This window comes from Pinus tabuliformis, chromosome 9 (genome assembly GCF_031772625.1).
Source record: "Pinus tabuliformis cultivar Carrire ecotype Pingquan chromosome 9, CPIR1, whole genome shotgun sequence".
NCBI lineage: Eukaryota > Viridiplantae > Streptophyta > Pinopsida > Pinales > Pinaceae > Pinus > Pinus tabuliformis.
Genome location: NC_142307.1, coordinates 13115156 through 13141463, shown reverse-complemented (window position 1 = coordinate 13141463; position 26308 = coordinate 13115156).

The window sequence follows — 26308 nt, the reverse complement described above, 5'->3', positions numbered from 1 at the left end:
AGGTAGGGATATTTCAGAAATTTCTTTGATTCTGTCAGGCTCGATGTGAATACCAGATTTTGACACTATGAATCCTAAAAGTTTCCCTTCACTTAGTGCGAAAAAGGATTTCTTTGGGTTAAGTGAAATCCCATACCTTAAACATCGTTGAAAGATCTGTTTTAAGTCTCTGAGATGGTCACTTCGCTTCTTGGAGTACACTGTTATATCATCCAAATAAATTACTACAGATTTATTGACTAAACCCTTGAATGCGATGTCCATGGCTCTCTGAAATGTATCACCGGCATTGATCAAACCAAATGGCATCTTCCGATATGCGTATGTGCCCCATTTAGTTCTGAATGTGGTTTCAACTGATCATCGGGATGTACCAGCACTTGATTATATCCTCAAAATCCATCCAAGAAAGACATCAGTTCTGAGCCTGCTACTGCCTGTAATATCTGCTCCATAGGTGGGAGAGGAAAATTGTCTTTTAGACAGGCTTTGTTGAGATTCCGAAAATCGATGCAGATTCTAATATCTCCGTTTTTCTTTCTAACGGGTACCATATTGGAGACCCATTTGGAATGTCTGACAGGGAAAATTATTCTAGCTTTTAACAACTTGTTTAGCTCGGTTTTTATCTGATTTTCTAAATTGGGGTGGATCTTTCTCAGTTTCTATTGGACAGGTTTTTCGTTGTCAATCATAGGAATAGTGTGCTGAATGATAGAAGTGTCGTACGTCTTCAACTCATCGTAATTCCAGGCAAAGACATTTTTATATTGTCTCAAAAGACGAATATACGCTAGTTTTTCTTCAGGGGCTAAGCCGATGCCTAGATTAATGTTTTGTGGTTTATCATCGGTTCCTAGGTTTACTAATTCGTAGTTCAGAGTTGAACTGTAGAGCTTTGAATTGGTAGACCTTTTAAACCGATTTTTTAAATCGTATAGGTCTTCTAACTTAACCACCGATTTAGGTATAGCATTATCAATGCCATTTTGTTGTATTAGTCGATCGTGATGGTCTTCGTCAATTATCTGATTGGAGTAGGATCCTTCGGAAGTGAGGAAATTTACAACATCAGGATCGTCGTTGAATACTCTCCAATTTGTAATGTTGTCAGGGATGGATGGTCTAAAGATTAATTCTATTGAGAATCTATCTGGACTAAACTCTTCGGAGGGAATAAGCCTAGAGGCTACGTTAGCCAAAAGGTCTGCACTTGCGTTTTGGAGTCTCGAGATTGAAGAAATATTGAATGCTATGAAATGGTCAGTCAGATCTTGCACCAAAGATTGATAGTGTTTTAAATGACTTGATAGGCAATGAATAGTGTTACGTACCTGTCTGACAACAATCTCAGAGTCTCCGAAGACTTGAAGATACTTGACGTTCAACCCGATTGCTTTGTATAGGCCTTGCACCAAGGCCTCATATTCTGCTGTATTGTTTGTGCAATCGAATTCGAGTCTGCACGTAAGCATGGTCTTATTTCATTATGGACTAATCAGAACGCATCCTGCTCCTGCTCCTTCGTTAGATTTAGAGCCACCAAAATATAATTTCCAAAACAAAGATGTATTTACAGGTTTATCTATAAAATTAACACACTTTGAATTATCAGTTTGGGAAAAATTTTCGACTTGGGACAAAACTGAATTTTCTAAATAAGGTGATGTATGAGCATTGAAATTGCCGAGAAAAGAATCTACCGAGTAATTACCTATGATACTGTTGTTATACGCTACTGCTTCATTTTCTCCCTCCAATTCTGTTACTATGTACTTCTGGTGTAACTCTCGTTCAACCTTTATTTGATTCGGTTTACCATTATAGGGTAACCACATGTGTGACCAGTCGGTTGAAAAGTATCCATGGAGTTTTTTAGACCAATCCCTGCTAAGAATCAAGCCATAGAATTCTGGGATATCAGCCACTAGAATGTCAATAACCTGACATACCTTTGGGTTGGATGAAAATCTTATGGTTACTTGATTAAGTTCACCAATCACTTCGACTTGAGATCGATCAAGCTGAACTATGCGCACTACGGATTTTTGTGGTTGAACATTTAACTTGGCACATATTTATCTGGGTAAAATATTGGTTGAAGCACCAAAATCTACCAAACAATTTTGCACATTTTTATTGAAAATTTCATAAGTGAGAAGGAAAGGGGGAGTGTGAGACCTTGATCTTCCTCCAATCAAGGCGATGTCATTAGGATCAATCTTATTAATCGTGTTGGTTGGAGGTTTTCCCATGTTGTGGGAAGCTACAGCTGTAGGCAAAGATGTAATAGGCACGACATGTAATTCTTTCATCATTATCTTCTGTTGATGTTTCAATTTGCTCAATTCGTAAAGGGTAATATTAGCCCTAGTCTTTTTCATGTCGTCAATAATATTGTATTCCATTTCATCCGACACTATTAGTGTTTTTGATGGAGTTGTCTGATCTGATTGTACCGGGCTAGGTTGAGTCGCTTTAGTGGTCGTTTTTTTTGTTGCGACTTTATCTTTTGCTGTAGAGCTTGTGCTCTTCTGCTTAGGGGTAGTTTGGGAAGGATCAAGTTGATTTTTGCTTCGTGTGCTAACCGGAAATGCTTCTTGATCTTTTTCTTATGGCAGGATGAAATCCCACATTCCTTGTAATTCCACAACTTCTTCGTCATCAGTCTGCCCTTCAGTGGTATTCTCTTCTTCTTCCTCTTCTTCGGATTCGACATTTGAAATAGCGTTGGGTGGTTTCACATCCATCGAGGGACCTCTTTTAAAAGCTCTGTAGGGCTTTTTCGAAGAAGTTTCTGCTACTTGTTTTTTTATGTCAATCATCTCATTGGACATGGTCTTTAATAATTTTTGCAATCCTTCCAAATCGAAAGGGTCTTTCATTTGTTTCTTCTTGGAGTCTTCCTTGAAGGTGACTTTTTTAGACTTGCGTTCCTCTATCGCAGATCTCTTTTCTAGGGCTATTACGCGTTTCTCTACTGCTATCGCCTCTGTCAAGTTTTCAACTAAGGTTGTTTTATTTGCCCTATCCACGAAGATTGCTAAGTTTGATGGTAAGGCCGTAATATACCATTCACAGCGTACTTCTTCGCTGGGTTGGGAAGCAGTGGGAATTTTTTTGAGGATCTTATTGAACTGTAAATTGAAATCTTTGATGGGTTCTCTAGCCTCAGCTTTAAGATTGGATAGGTCATTGATTAACGTTGCCGTTGATCTGTCATCACCAAACTTGGTAAGGAATTGACTTTGGAAAATGTCCCAACTTGTGATAAACCCGGAGGGTAATGAAAAGTACCATGACCCGGCTGTTCCTTGCATTGTATAGGGAAAAAGCCAAACAACAGCATCTTCGTTAGTAACTCCGTTGAGATTGACAGAAAGAATGAAATTGTTTATGTGTTCTTCAGCTAGCATGCCTGCTTCTGGATTGAATTTGGGTAGCCATTTCTCAGGATGGGCCGGTATTTGACTCAAGGGTGGAGGCATTAAAACTACCCCAGGATTATTCCATGGAGGTTGGGCCATCGTTGAGTTGCTAGTGAATGAAAGTGTAGAAGATGATCCCTGTGGCTGGGAAGATGAGGACACTATGATCATAGATGATTGAAGAGGGGTTGTGGGAGTTCCAGTAAGCGGATGGATGATGGTTTGGAATGAAGATGTGGGTGGCTGACTTCGCGGTGAGGGAGTTGAAATGGAGGATGTAGATGAAAGAGTTTCACTGTCAGACTCTTGTGGTGTTTTCCTCGTTCTTTTCCTGGTGGGGAGAGGCAATTCAGTTGGCTGGATGCCAAATTTTTCACTCTTTAATCTGGTCAAGGGATGAGCAGGATTGTACTGCGAAGTCACGCTGCTTTGAGATTTATCAGACCTCTGAGTAGAAATGGAAAATCCCTGGAGTTTGTGAATCAGAGTTTGAACTTCAGGGGGTTCAATGGTAGATTGGTCTGAAATATTAGGTTGTGTAGCAGCGGTTGATACTCGAGTGACTTCTTGTTGGCATTATGGCTAAAGTGTTGTCCTTGATGGCAACCCATTCAGGTGATAGATCACAGTACTTCAAGTCAGCAGCAGAGATTGATGATCAGCTATCAAATATTGAAGAAAATAAGGGGTACGCAGGTACACCTTACATAAGGTGCGTACACGCAGGTCAGTGTTACATAAAGTGCGTACATACCCGCAGTTATCACGTTCAGGAGGTGCGTACCCCCAGTGCACACATTTCAAGGCAAATAAATTCACATGTGGGGTTTTCTTATGTTTTACTCTTGGTATTTAGCCGACGGTATTGTGTTATTATGGTGTCGGCTCGTGGTATTGATCCATGATTTAAGGAAGAGCTTTCCTATATAAAGCAAAGGAGATCATTTGGCTTAAGCATGTTTTTGGTTGAATATCTTGTGAGGGCTAGATCTGGTCTAGATCTAAATAAGGCGAATCTACTGATGGACCGAGATCTCTTCGGCGCATGTTCAGATCTGTAGATCTGACTGTCTGGGTTATTTCTGAAGTCTTGAAATCATCTATGCCCGAAGGTACGCAAGTACAGTGAGAGAAAAGTGCGTACATACGCAGGAACAAAGCGTTTCAGGTGCGCCGGTACGCAGGCACGGAAGGGTTGCAGGTGCGCCGGTACGCAGGCACAGAAGGGTTTCAGGTGCGTACATACGCAGGCACAGAAGGGTTTCAGGTGCGTACATATGCAGGCACAGAAGGGTTGCAGGTGCGGAGGTCCGCAGGCAGTTCAATGGACTCAGAGCGAGGTACGCAGGCGAACAGTTGAGCAGGGTGCGTACGTAAGCAGGCGAGCAGTTGAGCAGGGTGCGTACTGTAAGCAGGCAAGCAGTTGAGCAGGGTGAGTACTGTAAGCAGGCGAGCAGTTGAGCAGGGTGCTTACATAAGCAGGCGAGCAGTTGAGCAGGGTGCTTACTTCTCTTAAAATCTTTGTTTATCATTGCTGTGTTCTGGGTTTAGTCCTATCATTGACTGGGTGATTCTCTTATATTTGATGATCATTTGATGCTTATGGATCCAGTTTGAAAATTTATGAAAAGTGGTCCTTGTAAGAAAAGAAGTAGGGGGTTGTAGTTCCCTTCCAGGAGAGACTGGAAAACGAGAGAGAGTTGTAGCTCTCTGCAGGTTGCAGCCTACGTACCGGTAAAGGACTGCACCAGTACAAAACCATTGTAAAAGGAGTTTCTAATTTGAAAGAAGATAGAGACGTATTGCAGCAGGTGGTTTTCACCCACATTGGGTTTCCACCTTACATCTTGTGTTCTTTGGTGTGACTATCTGTTTTCTTTTGTTCATGCTCATTATTTTATGGTACTGACATGCAAAAATAATTCAAAGAAAAAATAAAGAAGATTTATTAAAAGAATTAGATAATACTGATTCACCCCCCCTCTCAGTATTATTTCCATCAATTGGTATCAGAGCAGGTCCTTCAGAGAAGCTTGATCGCTTGAAGGTAGATCGTTCATCATGAGCAACTACGAGAGAGAAGCATCAATCAGGCCACCAGTTTTTGATGGGACAAACTTCAATTATTGGAAGGTAAGAGTTACTGCCTATCTTCAATCTCTTGGTATAGAAGTTTGGGACATCGTAGAGACAGGCTACGCTTTTCCTTCAGCTACTCCTACAGATGCAGCCGAAAAAAAGAAGTATGAAACAAATGCGAAAGCAGTCAATACTCTATTAGGATGTATATCTCAATCAGAATTCATGAAGGTAATGCACTATAAATCTGCAAAAGAGATATGGGACAAAATTGTCACGAGCTATGAAGGAGATGAACTGGTAAAGCGTGCTAAACTTCAAACTCTCAGAATTCAGTATGAGACTCTTAAAATGTATAATGATGAAAGTGTGGCTAACTATTTTCTTCAGGTAGATGAGGTTGTTAACTGTATGAAAAATTTGGGTGAAGAAATAAAAGAGGCTATTGTGGTTGAAAAGGTTCTAAGATCATTGTCCCCCAAGTTCGAATCTAAAGTATTTGCAATAGAAGAAAAGGAAAATCTACGAATTCTTACTATGTCTCAGCTACATGGAATTCTAACTGCTTATGAAATGAGAAAGGGAGGTCCATCAGACAGAAGAGAAGCTGCTTTCAAGGAATCAGGCAAAGGAGATTATTATGAAGCGACCCACGTCCCAGAAGAAGAGGAAGAAGAATCAAATTTTGTCAGAAATCTTCAAAGGGGTTCTGGAAGGTTCAGAGGTAAGTTACCTAATAAATGCTTTGCTTGTGGAAGAGTAGGTCATTATGCTGCAAAATGTCCTTATAAGGATAAAGGAAAGGAACCTGCTAGATGGAACAAGAAACAAAATGCAAATAAGAAAAGCTACTACACTCATGAAGATAGTGATGGTCTATCAAACAGTGATGAAGATGAACAAGGTAATGAATATAAGTTGTTAATGGCATTTGAAGATGATGATTATATGGATGCTATAAATGTGGATAACCTTTATGATGAAATTACTAGACTCAAGAGATGTATAGAAGAAAAGAACATGATCATTGATACTCTACAATTTCAAATTGATGAAAAGGAAAAACATCTTGAAAAATTAGAAGGTGAAATTGTTGGTCTTAGAAAAGAGATTGAGAAAACAAAAGCTATTAATCTCAAGTTTGTCAAAGGATCTGAAACTTTGGATGAGATTATCAATGTGCAGCGGTCTCCACTAAACAAGACAGGTCTGGGCTATAATGGAGAAACTTCTCAAGCATCCACCTCAAAAAGTTATCTTGATGCAGCAAGAAGAAATGAGCAAAAGCACAATGAAGATCATCAGGTAAAGCAGGGACGAATTACAAACAAAAACTATCAGGGGCAATCCATCTTAAGGGTGAACAAAAGCTACAACCAGCCACAGGTAAAATCTTCTCAATTTGGTTCAAGAATAGATGACAATAGAAATTACAATCAATTGGCTGGTAGATTCGATAACCGCAAAAGTTTCTTCAATGGACAATGCTTTTCTTGCCATAACTTTGGTCACAAAGCAGCTCAATGTGTTGCATATAAAACGATCATGACTAGGGAAGCTCAAAAACAAAGAAGTATGATGGGGATTACAAAAAGGACCTATAACAACTTTTCGGTTCTTGAAAATGAAGTTGAATGTTCTATTTGCAATAACTTTGGTCATGAAGACTCTGAATGCAGGAGCAGGTTTCAGCAAAAAAAGGAACAAGCCTCAAGCACCAAAACATGGAGAATAAAGGAACCTCAAACAGAAAGATGTGGGATAGCATTTTATGCACAGGGACAGGAAAATCTATGGTACATTGATAGTGGATGTTCGAAGCATATGACAGGTGATAAAGAAAAACTTGAGTCTTATTCTACTCTAGAAAAGGGAAAGAAAGTCTCTTTTGGAAATGATACTCCTGCAACTATAAAAGGAAAAGGCATTGCTTAGTTAAAAGAAAAGGTCAAGGCTGGAAATGTTTTGTATGTTGATGGATTGAAGCATAATCTTCTAAGTGTCAGCCAGATGTGTGATCAAAGAACCGAGGTTATATTCAGATCAAATGGATGTCTTGTTCGTGATCTTGATACAGGTAAAACAGTGATCAAAGGAAAAATAACTCCAAATAATCTGTACATATTTGAAGAAGGACAACAACAATGCTATCTGAGCAAGGATGATGAGCACTGGTTATGGCATCGGAGGTTGGGACATCTAAGCTTTTCACAAATAAGGAAAGCATGCAAATATCAGGCAGTTCGCGATCTTCCAGATATCAAAATTCCTGACAACACCATATGCAAATCATGTCAGTTTGGAAAACAAACCAGAACTAACTTTCCAGAGAAAGAAGGATCAGCTAGCATGCCTCTTGAGCTAGTACATACAGATACATGCGGTCCTTTCAGGAAAAGAACACCTCGAGGAGAAGAATACTTGATATTATTCATTGACGATTTCTCTAGGTTTGTCTGGTTAGGACTTATGAAGCACAAAGATGAAGCATTCGAAAAATTCAAATCCTTCAAAGCCTTGGTTGAAAATGAATCAGGTCACAAAATTAAGTTCCTCAGATCCGACAGAGGTGGGGAATTTACTTCAAATGAATTTTTCGATTTCTGTGAAGAACATGGGATAAGAAGAGAATTCTCTACAGCAAGAACTCCTCAGCAAAATGGAGTTGTGGAAAGAATGAACAGAACAATCCAACAAATGGCTCGTGCTATGCTTGATGAGTCAGGAACTCCCGCAACTTTCTGGGGTGAAGCTGCACATGCTGCAGTTGTTATTCTCAACAAAACAAATGTCCGGGTGAACAGCACTCAAACTCCTCATGAGCTCTGGAGTGGTAGGACTCCTTCAGTAAAGCACTTCAAAATCTTTGGGAGCAAATGCTATATCAAGAATACTGATGAGCAGCTTGGCAAACTTGAACCTAGAGCAGATGAAGGCATTCTTCTTGGTTACTCTCCACATAGCAAAGCATACAAATGCTACAATAAAAGACTTGGTAGAATTGTTGACAGCATTGATGTAGTGGTTGATGAGAAGGGATACATTCCTAGGCAAATACATCATGAAGACATCGAAGAAGATGAAGGCTACCCCCAACGACAGAATGATGAAGAAGAAGAACCTCAAGAATAACCTCAAGAAGAACCAGAGGAGCAAACAAGAATAGAAGAAACGACTCCATCCAGATATGTTCAGAAGAACCATCCAGAATCTCAGATTATGGGGCAGAAAGAAGCAGGTGTACAAACAAGAAGAACAGTTGTAGAAGCTTCAAGCTATTTGGCATTACTCTCCTCTACTGAACCACAAAATGTGAAAGAGGCATGCAAAGATGAATGTTGGGTGAAAGCAATGGATGAAGAACTTGAGCAGATCGAAAAGAACAACACTTGGGAGCTGGTTCCTAGACCAAAAGATAAGAATGTTATCGGGACAAAATGGGTCTTCAAAAACAAATTGAATGAAAATGGAGAAGTAATTAGAAACAAAGCCAGACTTGTTTGTAAAGGGTATGCGCAGCAAGAAGGAATAGACTTTGAAGAAACCTTTGCTCCTGTTGCAAGACTTGAGGCCATCCGAATGTTCCTTGCTCTCTCAAGTTTTCAAAACTTCAAAGTATTTCAAATGGATGTGAAATCAGCCTTTCTGAATGGAGACTTGGAAGAAGAAGTGTACATTGAACAGCCAGATGGGTTCATTCTTGGAAATGATCCAAATCTTGTATGCAGATTGAAAAAGGCTCTCTATGGTCTCAAACAAGCTCCAAGGGCTTGGTACTACCGTTTGTGTTGGCATTATGGCTAAAGTGTTGTCCTTGATGGCAACCCATTCAGGTGATAGATCGCAGTACTTCAAGTCAGCAGCAGAGATTGATGATCAGCTATCAAATATTGAAGAAAATAAGGGGTACGCAGGTACACCTTACATAAGGTGCGCACACGCAGGTCAGTGTTACATAAAGTGCGTACATACCCGCAGTTATCCCGTTCAGGAGGTGCGTGCCCCCAGTGCACACATTTCAAGGCAAAGAAATTCACATGTGGGGTTTTCTTATGTTTTACTCTTGGTATTTAGCCGACGGTATTGGTTTATTATGGTGTCGGCTCGTGGTATTGATCCATGTTTTAAGGAAGAGCTTTCCTATATAAAGCAAAGGAGATCATTTGGCTTGAGCATGTTCTGGGTTGAATATCTTACGAGGGCTAGATCTGGTCTAGATCTAAATAAGGCGAATCTATTGATGGACTGAGATCTCTTCGGCGCATGTTCAGATCTGTAGATCTGACTGTCTGGGTTGTTTCTGAAGGCTTGAAATCATCTATGCCCGAAGGTACGCAGGTACAGTGAAATAAAAGTGCGTACGTACGCAGGAACGAAGCGTTTCAGGTGCGGAGGTACGCAGGCACAGAAGGGTTGAAGGTGCGGAGGTACGCAGGCACAGAAGGGCTGCAGGTACATACATACGAAGGCACAGAAGGGATGCAGGTGCGTACATACGCAGGCACAGAAGGGTTGCAGGTGCAGAGGTCCGCAGTCAGTTCAATGGACTCAGAGCGAGGTACGCAGGCTAGCAGTTGAGCAGGGTGCGTACATAAGCAGGCTAGCAGTTGAGCAGGGTGCGTACTGTAAGCAGGCAAGCAGTTGAGCAGGGTGAGTACAGTAAGCAGGCCAGCAGTTGAGCAGGGTGCTTACGTAAGCAGGCCAGCAGTTGAGTAGGGTGCTTACTTCTCTTAAGATCTTTGTTTATCATTGTTGTGTTCTGGGTTTGGTCCTATTATTGTTGATCTGGTTACTACAGTTGATTGGGTGATTCTCTTATACTTGATGATCATTTGATGCTTATGGATCCAGTTTGAAAATTTATGAAAAGTGGTCCTTGTAAGAAAAGAAGTAGGGGGTTGTAGCTCCCTTCCAGGAGAGACTGGAAAACGAGAGAGAGAGTTGTAGCTCTCTGCAGGTTGCAGCCTGCGTACTGGTAAAGGAATGCACCAGTACAAAACCATTGTAAAAGGAGTTTCTAATTTGAAAGAAGATAGAGACATATTGCAGCAGGTGGTTTTCACCCACATTGGGTTTCCACCTTACATCTTGTGTTCTTTGGTGTGACTATCTGTTTTCTTTTGTTCATGCTCATTATTTTATGGTACTGACATGCAAAAATAATTCAAAGAACAAATAAAGAAGATTTATTAAAAGAATTAGATAATACTGATTCACCCCCCCTCTCAGTATTATTTCCAACAATTGGTATCAGAGCAGGTCCTTCAGAGAAGCTTGATCGCTTGAAGGTAGATCGTTCATCATGAGCAACTACGAGAGAGAAGCATCAATTAGGCCACCGGTTTTTGATGGGACAAACTTCAATTATTGGAAGGTAAGAGTTACTGCCTATCTTCAATCTCTTGGTACAGAAGTTTGGGACATTGTAGAGACAGGCTACGCTTTTCCTTCAGCTACTCCTACAGATGCAGCCGAGAAAAAGAAGTATGAAACAAATGCAAAAGCAGTCAGTACTCTATTAGGATGTATATCTCAATCAAAATTCATGAAGGTAATGCACTATAAATCCGCAAAAGAGATATGGGACAAAATTGTCACGAGCTATGAAGGAGATGAACAGGTAAAGTGTGCTAAACTTCAAACTCTCAGAATTCAGTATGAGACTCTCAAAATGTATAATGATGAAAGTGTGGCTAACTATTTTCTTCGGGTAGATGAGGTTGTTAACTGTATGAAAAATTTGGGTGAAGAAATAAAAGAGGCTATTGTAGTTGAAAAGGTTCTAAGATCATTGTCCCCCAAGTTTGAATCTAAAGTATCTGCAATAGAAGAAAAGGAAAATATATGAATTCTTACTATGTCTCAGCTACATGGAATTCTAACTGCTTATGAAATGAGAAAGGGAGGTCCATCAGACAGAAGAGAAGCTGCTTTCAAGGCATCAGGCAAAGGAGATTATTATGAAGCGACCCACGTCCCAGAAGAAGAGGAAGAAGAATCAAATTTTGTCAGAAATCTTCAAAGGGGTTCTGGAAGGTTCAGAGGTAAGTTACCTTTTAAATGCTTTGCTTGTGGAAGAGTAGGTCATTATGCTGCAAAATGTCCTTATAAGGATAAAGGAAAGGAACCTGTTAGATGGAACAAGAAACAAAATGCAAATAAGAAAAGCTACTAGACTCATGAAGATAGTGATGGTCTATCAAACAACGATGAAGATGAACAAGGTAATGAATATAAGTTGTTAATGGCATTTGAAGATGATGATTATATGGATGCTATAAATTTGGATAACCTTTATGATGAAATTACTAGACTCAAGAGATGTATAGAAGAAAAGAACATGATCATTGATACTCTACAATTTCAAATTGATGAAAAGGAAAAACATCTTGAAAAATTAGAAGGTGAAATTGTTGGTCTTAGAAAAGAGATTGAGAAAACAAAAGCTATTAATCTCAAGTTTGTCAAAGGATCTGAAACTTTGGATGAGATTATCAATGTGCAGCGGTCTCCACTAAACAAGACAGGTCTGGGCTATAATGGAGAAACTTCTCAAGCATCCACCTCAAAAAGTTATCTTGATGCAGCAAGAAGAAATGAGCAAAAGCACAATGAAGATCATCAGGTAAAGCAGGGACGAATTAAAAACAGAAACTATCAGAGGCAATCCATCTTAAGGGTGAACAAAAGCTACAACCAGCCACAGGTAAAATCTTCTCAATTTGGTTCAAGAATAGATGACAATAGAAATTACAATCAATTGGCTGGTATATTCGATAACCGCAGAAGTTTCTTCAATGGACAATGCTTTTCTTGCCATAACTTTGGTCACAAAGCAGCTCAATGTGTTTCATATAAAACGATCATGACTAGGGAAGCTCAAAAACAAAGAAGTATGACGGGGATTACAAAAAGGACCTATAACAACTTTTCGGTTCTTGAAAATGAAGTTGAATGTTCAATTTGCAATAACTTTGGTCATGAAGACTTTGAATGCAGGAGCAGGTTTCAGCAGAAAAAGGAACAAGCCTCAAGCACCAAAACATGGAGAATAAAGGAACCTCAAACAGAAAGATGTGGGATAGCATTTTATGCAGAAGGACAGGAAAATCTATGGTACATTGACAGTGGATGTTCGAAGCATATGACAGGTGATAAAGAAAAACTTGAGTCTTACTCTACTCTAGAAAAGGGAAAGAAAGTCTCTTTTGGAAATGATACTCCTGCAACTATAAAAGGAAAAGGAATTGCTCAGTTAAAAGAAAAGGTCAAGGCTGGAAATGTTTTATATGTTGATGGATTGAAGCATAATCTTCTAAGTGTCAGCCAGATGTGTGATCAAAGAACCGAGGTTATATTCAGATCAAATGGATGTCTTGTTCGTTATCTTGATACAGGTAAAACAATGATCAAAGGCAAAAGAAATCCAAATAATCTGTACATATTTGAAGAAGGACAACAACAATGCTATCTGAGCAAGGATGATGAGCACTGGTTATGGCATCGGAGGTTGGGACATCTAAGCTTTTCACAAATAAGGAAAGCATGCAAATATCAGGCAGTTCGCGATCTTCCAGATATCAAAATTCCTGACAACACCATATGCAAATCATGTCAGTTTGGAAAACAAACCAGAACTAACTTCCCAGAGAAAGAAGGATCAGCTAACATGCCTCTTGAGCTAGTACATACAGATAGATGCGGTCCTTTCAGGAAAAGAACACCTCGAGGAGAAGAATACTTGATATTATTCATTGACGATTTCTCCAGGTTTGTCTGGTTAGGACTTATGAAGCACAAAGATGAAGCATTCGAAAAATTCAAATCCTTCAAAGCCTTGGTTGAAAATGAATCAGGTCACAAAATTAAGTGCCTCAGATCCGACAGAGGTGGGGAATTTACTTCAAATGAATTTTTAGATTTCTGTGAAGAACATGGGATAAGAAGAGAATTCTCTACAGCAAGAACTCCTCAGCAAAATGGAGTTGTGGAAAGAATGAACAGAACAGTCCAACAAATGGCTCGTGCTATGCTTGATGAGTCAGGAACTCCCGCAACTTTCTGGGGTGAAGCTGCACATGCTGCAGTTGTTATTCTCAATAAAACAAATGTCCGGGTGAATAGCACTCAAACTCCTCATGAGCTCTGGAGTGGTAGGACTCCTTCAGTAAAGCACTTCAAAATCTTTGGGAGAAAATGCTATATCAAGAATACTGATGAGCAGCTTGGCAAACTTGAACCTATAGCAGATGAAGGCATTCTTCTTGGTTACTCTCCACATAGCAAAGCATACAAATGCTACAATAAAAGACTTGGCAGAATTGTTGACAGCATTGATGTAGTGGTTGATGAGAAGGGATACATTCCTAGGCAAGTACATCATGAAGACATCGAAGAAGATGAAGGCTACCCCCAACGACAGAATGATGAAGAAGAAGAACCTCAAGAAGAACCAGAGGAGCAAACAAGAATAGAAGAAAAGATTCCATCCAGATATGTTCAGAAGAATCATCCAAAATCTCAGATTATGGGGCAGAAAGAAGCAGGTGTACAAACAAGAAGAACAGTTGCAGAAGCTTCAAGCTATTTGGCATTACTCTCTTCTACTGAACCACAAAATGTGAAAGAGGCATGCGAAGATGAATGTTGGGTGAAAGCAATGGATGAAGAACTTGAGCAGATCGAAAAGAACAATACTTGGGAGCTGGTTCCTAGACCAAAAGATAAGAATGTTATCGGAACAAAATGGGTCTTCAAAAATAAATTGAATGAAAATGGAGAAGTAATTAGAAACAAAGCCAGACTTGTTTGTAAAGGGTATGCGCAGCAAGAAGGAATATACTTTGAAGAAACCTTTGCTCCTGTTGCAAGACTTGAGGCCATCCGAATGTTCCTTGCTCTCTCAAGTTTTCAAAAGTTCAAAGTATTTCAAATGGACGTGAAATCAGCCTTTCTGAATGGAGACTTGGAAGAAGAAGTGTACATTGAACAGCCAGATGGGTTCATTCTTGGAAATGATCCAAATCTTGTATGCAGATTGAAAAAGGCTCTCTATGGTCTCAAACAAGCTCCAAGGGCTTGGTACTACCGTTTGGACAAATATCTTCATCAACAAGGCTTTTCAAAAGGATCAGTAGATAGCAATCTTTATATAAAAGTTGAAAATGACAAATTGCTAATACTTGTTGTGTATGTAGATGACATTATTTTTGGGAGCAATGAAGAAGCTATGAGTCAAAGTTTTGCCTTGGTCATGCAGAAAGAATTTGAAATGTCCTTGCTAGGAGAACTGACATATTTCCTTGGTTTGCAAATCCAACAAAAAGAAGGAGGAATCTTTTTATCTCAAACCAAGTATCTCAAACAGATTTTGAAGAAATATGGTATGGAAGATGCAAAACCAGTATGTACACCCATGGTCACAGGATGTAGCCTCAGTGCAAATGATGAATCTGCAGCAGTACATCAACCAACCTACAGATCTATGATTGGAAGTTTACTTTATTTGACAGGTACCCGACCGGACATCATGCATGCAGTTGGAATAGTTGGAAGATTTCAGGAAAATCCGAAGGAGACTCATCTTCAGGCAGTGAAGAGAATTTTCAAATATCTTCAAGGGACTCAAAATTATGGCTTATGGTATCCTAGAGATACAGATCTTACACTTCATGCTTATACAGATGCAGATTGGGCCGGAAGCATGGATGACAGGAAAAGCACAAGTGGTGGTGCGTTCTTTATGGGTTCCAGACTGGTATCTTGGTTTAGCAAGAAACAAAGTTCAATTGCCTTGTCTACAGCTGAAGCGGAATATGTTGCTGCTGCATCTTGTTGCACCCAACTCCTTTGGATGATGCAGACTTTGTAGGATTTTCAAATCACTTGTACACCACCAATCCCCATCTTATGTGATAACACAAGTGCAATCAGCATCTCAAAGAATCCTGTTATGCATTCAAAAACCAAGCACATACCAATCAAGTACCATTTTCTTCGGCAACAAGTGCTTGAACAGAAGGTCAAGTTGGAGTATGTTCCTTCTAAGGAACAAGTTGCTGATATTCTCACCAAACCATTGCCCAGGGACACTTTTGAATACCTCAGGCAAAAGCTGGGGGTTGTTGATGCATCATCTTGTTGCTGAACCTCTTATGATTGATGGTACAGGCTCAGGGGGAGCATCTAATGCATTGTTGGCATTATGGAGGATGTGCAAAAGGAGATCTTGGAAGTAGCTGCAATATGTCTCTATCTCTTTCATGGTGGATTATGGTTCTTCGTTGCAGATCTGGTTCATATTCAGGGGGAGCATGTTCTTAGGGGGAGCATAACCCTTTGCCCTTGATGTCAAAGGGGGAGAATGAAGCTGAAGTCTTGAGATTGCCATCAAGTCCAAAGGGGGAGATTGTTGGCATTATGGCTAAAGTGTTGTCCTTGATGGCAACCCATTCAGGTGACAGATCACAGTACTTCAAGTCAGCAGCAGAGATTGATGATCAGCTATCAAATATTGAAGAAAGTAAGGGGTACGCAGGTACACCTTACATAAGGTGCGTACACGCAGGTCAGTGTTACATAAAGTGCGTACATACCCGTAGTTATCCCGTTCAGGAGGTGCATACCCCTAGTGCACACATTTCAAGGCAAAGAAATTCACATGTGGGGTTTTCTTATGTTTTACTCTTGGTATTTAGCCGACGGTATTGGGTTATTATGGTGTCGGCTCGTGGTATTGATCCATGTTTTAAGGAAGAGCTTTCCTATATAAAGAAAAGGAGATCATTTGGCTTGAGCATGTTCTGGGTTGAATATCTTACGAGGGCTAGATCTGGTCTAGATCTAAATAAGGCGAATCTATTGATGGACTGAGATCTCTTCGGCGCATGTTCAGATCTGTAGATCTGACTGTCTGGGTTGTTTCTGAAGGCTTGAAATCATCTATGCCCGAAGGTACGTAGGTACAGTGAAAGAAAAGTGCGTACGTACGCAGGAACGAAGCGTTTCAGGTGCGGAGGTACGCAGGCACAGAAGGGTTGAAGGTGCGGAGGTACGCAGGCACAGAAGGGCTACAGGTGCGTACATACGCAGGCACAGAAGGGTTGCAGGTGCGTACAGACGCAAGCACAGAAGGGTTGCAGGTGCGGAGGTCTGCAGTCAGTTCAATGGACTCAGAGCGAGGTACGCAGGCTAGCAGTTGAGCAGGGTGTGTACATAAGCAGGCTAGCAGTTGAGCAGGGTGCGTACTGTAAGCAGGCAAGCAGTTGAGCAGGGTGAGTACAGTAAGCAGGCTAGCAGTTGAGCAGGGTGCTTACGTAAGCAGGCCAACAGTTGAGCAGGGTGCTTACTTCTCTTAAGATCTTTGTTTATCATTGTTGTGTTCTGGGTTTGGTCCTATTATTGTTGATCTGGTTACTACAGTTGATTGGGTGATTCTCTTATACTTGATGATCATTTGATGCTTATGGATCCTGTTTGAAAATTTATGAAAAGTGGTCCTTGTAAGAAAAGAAGTAGGGGGTTGTAGCTCCCTTCCAGGAGAGACTGGAAAACGAGAGAGAGAGTTGTAGCTCTCTGCAGGTTGCAGCCTGCGTACTGGTAAAGGCCTGCACCAGTACAAAACCATTGTAAAAGGAGTTTCTAATTTGAAAGAAGATAGAGACATATTGCAGCAGGTGGTTTTCACCCACATTGGGTTTCCACCTTACATCTTGTGTTCTTTGGTGTGACTATCTGTTTTCTTTTGTTCATGCTCATTATTTTATGGTACTGACATGCAAAAATAATTCAAAGAACAAATAAAGAAGATTTATTAGAAGAATTAGATAATACTGATTCACCCCCCCTCTCAGTATTATTTCCAACAGTTTGGACAAATATCTTCATCAACAAGGCTTTTCAAAAGGATCGACAGATAGCAATCTTTATATAAAAGTTGAAAATGACAAATTGCTAATACTTGTTGTGTATGTAGATGACATTATTTTTGGGAGCAATGAAGAAGCTATGAGTCAAAACTTTGCCTCGGTCATGCAGAAATAATTTGAAATGTCCTTGCTAGGAGAACCAACATATTTCCTTGGTTTGCAAATCCAACAAAAAGAAGGAGGAATCTTTTTATCTGAAACCAAGTATCTCAAACAGATTTTGAAGAAATATGGTATGGAAGATGCAAAACCAGTATGTACACCCATGGTCATAGGATGTAGCCTCAGTCCAAATGATGAATCTGCAGCAGTACATCAACCAACCTACAGATCTATGATTGGAAGTTTACTTTATTTGATAGGTACCCGACCAGACATCATGCATGCAGTTGGAATAGTTGGAAGATTTCAGGAAAATCTGAAGGAGACTCATCTTCAGGCAGTGAAGAGAATTTTCAAATATCTTCAAGGGACTCAAAATTATGGCTTATGGTATCCTAGAGATACATATCTTACACTTCATGCTTATACAGATGCAGATTGGGCCGGAAGCGTGGATGAAAGGAAAAGCACAAGTGGTGGTGCGTTCTTTATGGGTTCCAGACTGGTATCTTGGTTCAGCAAGAAACAGAGTTCGATTGCCTTGTCTACAGCTAAAGCAAAATATGTTGCTGCTGCATCTTGTTGCACCCAACTCCTTTGGATGATGTAGACTTTGCGGATTTTCAGATCACTTGTACACCACCAATCCCCATCTTATGTGATAACACAAGTGCAATCAGCATCTCAAAGAATCCTGTTATGCATTCAAAAACCAAGCACATACCAATCAAGTATCATTTTCTCCGGGAACAAGTTCTTGAACAGAAGGTCAAGTTGGAGTATGTTCCTTCTAAGGAACAAGTTGCTGATATTCTCACCAAACCATTGCCCAGGGACACTTTTGAATACCTCAGACAAAAGTTGGGGGTTGTTGATGCATCATCTTATTGCTGAACCTCTTCTCATTGATGGTACAGGTTCAGGGGGAGCATATAATGCATTGTTGGCATTATGGAGGATGTGCAGAAGGAGATCTTGGAAGTAGCTGCAATATGTCTCTATCTCTTTCATGGTGGATTATGGTTCTTCGTTGCAGATCTGGTTCATATTCAGGGGGAGCATGTTCTTAGGGGGAGCATAACCCTTTGCCCTTGATGTCAAAGGGGGAGAATGAAGCTGAAGTTTTGAGGTTGCCATCAAGTCCAAAGGGGGAGATTGTTGGCATTATGGCTAAAGTGTTGTCCTTGATGGCAACCCATTCAGGTGATAGATCACAGTATTTCAAGTCAGCAGCAGAGATTGATGATCAACTATCAAATATTGAAGAAAATAAGGGGTACGCAGGTACACCTTACATAAGGTGCGTACACGCAGGTCAGTGTTACGTAAAGTGCGTACATACCCGCAGTTATCCCGTTCAAGAGGTGCGTACCCCCAGTGCACACATTTCAAGGCAAAGAAATTCACATGTGGGGTTTTCTTATGTTTTACTCTTGGTATTTAGCCGACGATATTGTGTTATTATGGTGTCGGCTCGTGGTATTGATCCATGATTTAAGGAAGAGCTTTCCTATATAAAGCAAAGGAGATCATTTGGCTTAAGCATGTTTTTGGTTGAATATCTTGTGAGGGCTAGATCTGGTCTAGATCTAAATAAGGCGAATCTACTGATGGACCGAGATCTCTTCGGCGCATGTTAAGATCTGTAGATCTGACTGTCTGGGTTATTTCTGAAGTCTTGAAATCATCTATGCCCGAAGGTACGTAGGTACAGTGAGAGAAAAGTGCGTACATACGCAGGAACAAAGCGTTTCAGGTGCGCTGGTACGCAGGCACAGAAGGGTTGCAGGTGCGCCGGTACGCAGGCACAGAAGGGTTTCAGGTGCGTACATACGCAGGCACAGAAGGGTTTCAGGTGCGTACATACGCAGGCACAGAAGGGTTGCAGGTGCGGAGGTCCGCAGGCAGTTCAATGGACTCAGAGCGAGGTACGCAGGTGAACAGTTGAGCAGGGTGCGTATGTAAGTAGGTGAGCAGTTGAGCAGGGTGCGTACTGTAAGCAGGCAAGCAGTTGAGCAGGGTGAGTACTGTAAGCAGGCGAGCAGTTGAGCAGGGTGCTTACATAAGCAGGCGAGCAGTTGAGCAGGGTGCTTACTTCTCTTAAAATCTTTGTTTATCATTGCTATGTTCTGGGTTTAGTCCTATCATTGACTGGGTGATTCTCTTATATTTGATGATCATTTGATGCTTATGGATCCAGTTTGAAAATTTATGAAAAGTGGTCCTTGTAAGAAAAGAAGTAGGGGGTTGTAGCTCCCTTCCAGGAGAGACTGGAAAACGAGAGAGAGTTGTAGCTCTCTGCAGGTTGCAGCCTGCGTACTGGTAAAGGACTGCACCAGTACAAAACCATTGTAAAAGGAGTTTCTAATTTGAAAGAAGATAGAGACATATTGCAGCAGGTGGTTTTCACCCACATTGGGTTTCCACCTTACATCTTGTGTTCTTTGGTGTGACTATCTGTTTTCTTTTGTTCATGCTCATTATTTTATGGTACTGACATGCAAAAATAATTCAAAGAACAAATAAAGAAGATTTATTAAAAGAATTAGATAATACTGATTCACCCCCCCTCTCAGTATTATTTCCATCACTTCTGACTCTGGATTTAAGCGTACTGGGGAAGTCAGGGGAGTTGATGAGGGCGATTTACTCTCAGAATGGTATTTAGATTTTGATTTAGGTGCCATTCATAGTTCGGGCCCTCCTTCTAGCGCCAGATATGTTGAAGCCCTGAAAATCGGGTCGACAACAAGGGGGATACCCACCCGGTCCGGACCTTGGTTGGTAGCTCCTTATCCATTTGGTATATCAGGTCCGACTGGGGATAATGGGACCAATTTCCCAATCTAAGGGTGTGTGTGTGTGTGTGCAAAGTTGGATGTTGCTGATCTAAGAATACTTAAATCTAATCTAATTCAGACTTTTAAACTAAATATATGCTATTGTAATCTAATGAAAAATAGCACATCTAATCTATGCTAACCCGGGGTGTATTTCTTCTATTATGCGATATAAAAAGATTTCAAACAATAACTGGTAATAGAGATCATTCAACTATCATAAGAATAGAAATCAATTAAGATGAACTATTTTGCATAAAAAGTTAGGCAAAATAGTTGTGAACAACATATCGCATAATAAGTTATTCATATATCAGACATAAATAAATGGCTCCACCGTACAAAAGTGCCAAATGGTAACTCACACATTCATGTAATAACATATAAACAACTAAAACTATATATCACTTTAAGAATATAAGCAGAAATGGTCAAGAGATAAAAGTACCATTTATGACTGATCCTACTCATAAGCTTCAAGCAACAATGATTTATCTCTCCTTGCTCTAACATCTACTAAGAGTACAGAAGTGCAACATCAGTAGCAGATATCAAATGCAAACATTAATAAACCTTGATCCATCCATTCATCAAAGACCCCCTCCGAGGGTGCAAAAGTGCATGTTCTGAGGACAAGTTTTTTGACAAATTTCTGGACCCTTCTCCAAATGCATGAGAAGGGTTTAAATACTGCTAACTAATTAACTTAATTACATAAATTTAGGATACCATTTAAATGACCGCCCTTCTTCTAAAGCAAAACTATTTCTAAAAACTGAATCTAATTCCTAACTATTTCTGCATTTGCTCCTTAAATGTTGCGAGCATTCAACATTCGCCTGGGAAGGATCGGCTGGTTGCCTTCTGCTTTTGTTTGAGTTATGCAAACAGAAATAGCAAGCACTGGCACCACTTTTTAGTACACTAGAAGATATTTTTGAGAATTATCTTCTGGTTGGGCGAATTTACTGCGTATATACTTGGCAACAACCCAAATTTCCCTCAAACTGCTTCTGCTTTTGCTATTTCAGTTTCCGGACTTGCGAATGACTAAGCAAGTTAGGGACTTTTCTTTCTGAACAATTTTCTTAGCGATGCACGATTAGCACTAGGCGCTAATCGCGCATCAAAAACTGCCTCTGTTCTTTGATTTGGGCTTTTTTGGTGCGTTTTCCTTCTTTAGCGCCTTTTTCCTTTACCGGGTAGAAGTTTCAGGATTTTTTGTAAACATGCTGCTTTTGTGAGCTTTCTGACCGTGAATGTTGAATCACCTATCGACCTCAGCATCTGTTGAGTGATACTCTAGAATCTGTGGTTCTGTTGCATGCGACATCCGTTCATGAAGGCATCTCTTCTCTATTCTCCGAGCATTGATGCTTTCCCCTTTTCCTTAGATGTTTCCTGCTCATTGCTTCATATCGTTTCCTGCTTTTCATTCCTGCAGTTCACGCAAAGGAAAAGAGTAATGATAATAAATACTGATACGAAAGCTCTAACCTCTATGAATGTATAAAATCATGACACCCATCGTGAACTGACTCTTCGAAAAACACAAAACTGTCCTTCACTGACACTTTGGCATATGTTCATTAATTTCCTTTAAGGCGCGCGCCTAATTTTGGTTTATAGACAGCTTTTCTTGAATGTTGAGCCGAGGAAATTTGCGATGGGCGATAGCAGCATCGCATCATCACATTACCTAGATGTGTCATCACGAATTTTTTCAGACCGGATTATCGCAGATCGCAGATATCGCAAGATCGCAGCATCGCGGATCGCATGAGTCATTAAATCATTGTGTGTTGCTTGTGCGATATTGTGATATGTGAAGTCGCACATCGGCCGTCGGAGATTTCTTAAGATTTTCATTTAAGAGTGCTTCTTAATGTGTGCGATGCGATGAATTTCACGTCGCTTCTTTGCAGTTTTTATTATGCTCATAAGGGGGTGTTTTATCTTCTCCACGCGATGCGACATAATTTCAAGGAGTAGAATACAAAAAGTTTTATAAAATGTTTTTTGAATTTTTTCTTAAGGGTCCCCATTTGCTTAGTGTTATTGCTAATACTAAACAAAGAGGGGGGTTGTTGGTGGCCACAACAGGAGTCTAATCCAAGGAGTAGCTGAGAAAGGAATGATACTAGTAAAGGACGTTTGGAGGATAGAGACCCAAGATGAAACATGGAGAACGTGGAAGAGCCTGTAAGAATGGATGGAACAAATAGATGAAGAGCAAAAAGAGCTATACCAAAAGGAAATGCAGACAAGAAGAATCCCCATAAGATCAAGACCAGACATCCTGGGATGGGGACACAAAATAAAAGGAAATTTCTCAAATAAAAGAGGCTTACCATCTCTTGATTAATAAAGAACCAGAGGATATGACAAGTACCTGGAAACAGATATGGAACAACAACTAGTGGCCGAAAGTGACTCATTTCTTATGGTTGGTCATCAAAGGCCGTATTCTAACCTGGGATCAACTCCAAAAGAAAGGCATCCAGGGGCCTCCCAGATGTCCGCTATGTAAATAGGAACAGGAAACGCAAGAACACCTATTGAATTCATGTGCAGAAGCTCAGAGACAATGGGATAAGGTCAGGTGGCTTTTTGGAAAAACCCACAGAGATCAGCAGAGTATTAAAAACACTATCAAAATTTGGGGAGGAGGACAATTTACAAGTCCAGTGGTTAGGCAGGCATGGAATCTGGCAGCTGGGATGAATATGTGGATGATTTGGAAGGAAAGAAATAGAAGAGTATTCTAGAACAAAGAGATGACACAAGACCAACTATGGGGAAAAACCTTGAGACATATTCGGGAAACCATAATTGCGGACCCTTGGAATGGAGAGGAGTAGTAACTTACGTAGGAAGAAGATCAGATCCTAAAGAAACTAAACTTGAACCAAGGGATGGTAGCCCCTCAGATGTGGAAAGCACCCAGTATGAGAGATAATGGCATCAAGCAATTTTCCCCTCCCCAAAATCGTTTCATAACGTTGAACCTCGACAGAGCTTCTAAGGGAAACCCAGGCCCTGCAGGAATTGGAGGTCTTTTCAGGGACGATCAGAGAAGAACAATATGGATATATGCAGACAATGGAGGCATTATGAGTAACAATGAGGCAGAACTGATGGCAGTTCGGCAAGGTTTAAAGATAGCAATCAGAAATGGTTACAATAAACTGGAGGTGGAAGGAGATTCCTTAATGGTGATACAAGTCCTCAAAAAACTTAACAACAGGACCTCTTGGGACAAAGTAACTCAGAGCTGGAGGACAACCAGTCTGATCCAAGATCTGGAAAGTATTTTGGGAAGATTTGACTATATGATTATTAGGCATGTTAGAAGAGAGGCCAACAAAGCAGCTGATTTCCTTGCAAATTGGGGATGTCAGGAACCGAGAGAGAAAATGGACAGCTTATGGACGGTGCACTCAAAAGAATCAAGATTTGAGCAGCTTAGTACGATCCTCATCCAAGATAATCATGAAGACACGACTCAAAGGAAGCAGTGATAGATGGTTCCCGATCGGGATGAAGAGCCAGTTAGGTAGAGATGACAGGAGTAATCATTGCAAAGGGAGGGCATCCGAATGTGACTTTAGGGAAAAGGCAGCACCCCCAACAAAATTAATGAGTAAGCGGTCAGCTCAAGCTTCAAGAAATCGAAGTGGAGGTGGTAGAGCGCAGATGAGTAGTAGGAGTGGCGACGGTAGTGGTAGAGAGAACAGGACGGCGAGGATTTATTATATGAAGACTGAGGTAGGTAGAGGTAAACTCATCTTGAACGGGGCGAGGGAGAAGCTGCAAGAACCACAGTCAGAAGCAATCTACAGGGAGGTCGGCATTCATGGGTATGTGCTTACTGTGAACTCTATCTCTTTTCCATATAGCGCAATAGACAGAATGGATATGTTTAGTATATATGAAGACTGGGAGGATGAGAATTATGAGTGCCCCTTTGTAATTCTCGGAGAAGGACATAAGGAATTACACTGGGTGGGGAATCCTGAGAAAACAGAAAGTTGTAGCAGTGAATATAGTTGGAGAAAGTATGAGGGAATTTGGGATAAGTACCCCCAGGTAGAATAGGATAAGAAGCCTAGTAAGGGAGACCCGAAAATTACACCAATTTCCCATCATCTGGTCCGCATGGCAGAGGGCAGAATAGATTTTTTATACTCGGAGGAGGGAGAGCAGAACCAAACCTATGGAAACAAAGGGAACTGCAGTAGAAATCGGGGAATAACCAAAGGCACTGAGGCAAGTGAGGATGATGAGAAGAATCTCCAAAAACTAACTCTAGTAATTGATGAATGTTTATAGGTGAGGCATTATGTTAGAAGATGCCCCAGAGTCAATCAAACAGTTGTGCAGGTTTCTGTTATAGATCTCATAGGTTAGAAGGAAGGGTGGAGTATGAGAATTTGATCTATCTCCAATCAGAACTGAATCGGTAGCTTCAACCATACCGGGGGGAGGTTGGCCTGAATCATTAGCAGCTTTAGCACTGGGAAGAGGTGTAGAAGGAACAACATTCAATTCTTTAAGAAGTAATTTCTGCTGATGCTTTAATTTACTAAGTTCAAACATAGTAATGTTTGCTTTAGTTTTCTTCATGTCATCAACAATGTTGTACTCCATTGAATCGGATACCACTAATGTTTTAGATGTTGAAGGAGTATTAGAAGTTGAAGGCTGGCTTTGGGGAACCGCTACAGGTGATTTCTTTGCAGATATTTTTTCTTTGGTTGTAGCGGCACCTGCACTCCTTTTCTTTGACGTTACCTGAACAGGTTCGGAAGTACTTTTGCTTCTAGTAGTGACCAGCAATGCTTCTTCTTCATTATCGGTATCGGAGTTGGGGAGTATAAAATCCCACATTCCATGACATTCCACTACTTTTTCTTCATCATCAGTTGGTGAGATTGTTTCCTCTTCCTCTTCTTCTTCTTGCTCTGAATCAGCATTAGATATGACATTTGGTGGCTTTGATTCATTTCTCTTATAAGTCCTAAAGGGTCTTTTGGTTGAGGTTTCGGCTACCTGTTTTTTTATTTCAACCATTTCATTTGATAAAGTTTTTAGGACCTTTTGCAAACCTTCCATGTCGTATGGGTCTTTTGTGGTTTTCTTTCTTGAGTCTTCTTTGAAAGAGACTTTTTTGGCTTTTCTGTCTTCCAGAGCAGCCTTCTTCTCTAGAGCATTGATGTGTTTTTCCACAGCAAGTACTTCTCTCATGTTTTCAGCTAAGGTAGGTTTCCCAACCCTGTCTACAAAAATGGCTATATTGGCAGGTAGGGCGGTGATATACCATTCGCTTCGAATTTGTTCACTTGGTTTGGAGGCTGTAGGGATTTTATTCAGGAGTTTATTAAAGCGGGCATTAAATTCCTTAATTGGTTCCCTATGCTCTATTCTCAGATTGGAGAGATCGTTTATTAGGGTAGCCAAAGACCTATCATCTCCATATTTGGTAAGAAACTGCTCTTGGCAAGTGTTCCAACTGGTAATGGAACCAGAGGGTAAAGAAAAATACCAGGATCCTGCTGATCCTTGCAAGGTGTAAGGAAAAAGTCTGACAACAACATCTTGTTCTGTTACCCCTTTCAAGTTGATTGCCAACATGAAATTATTAATGTGTTCCTCAGCCTGGGTCCCATCATTTGGATTAAACTTGGGTAGCCATATTTCAGGAGCATCTGGTAATGGATGCAATGGTGCAGGCATATTGACTGCTCCAGGTCTGGCCCATGGATCTGCCATTGTAATAGCAGTAGTGGTTGGTACTACTGTTGGAACTCCAGATGTCTGGGAAGGAAATAATGTTGAGGAGTGAGCAGGTCGGGATGCTAAAGCTCCTAATCCCTGGTGAACAACAATATGTAATGGGGGAGTGGATGGTTGACTTTGCAAAGGAGAAGAT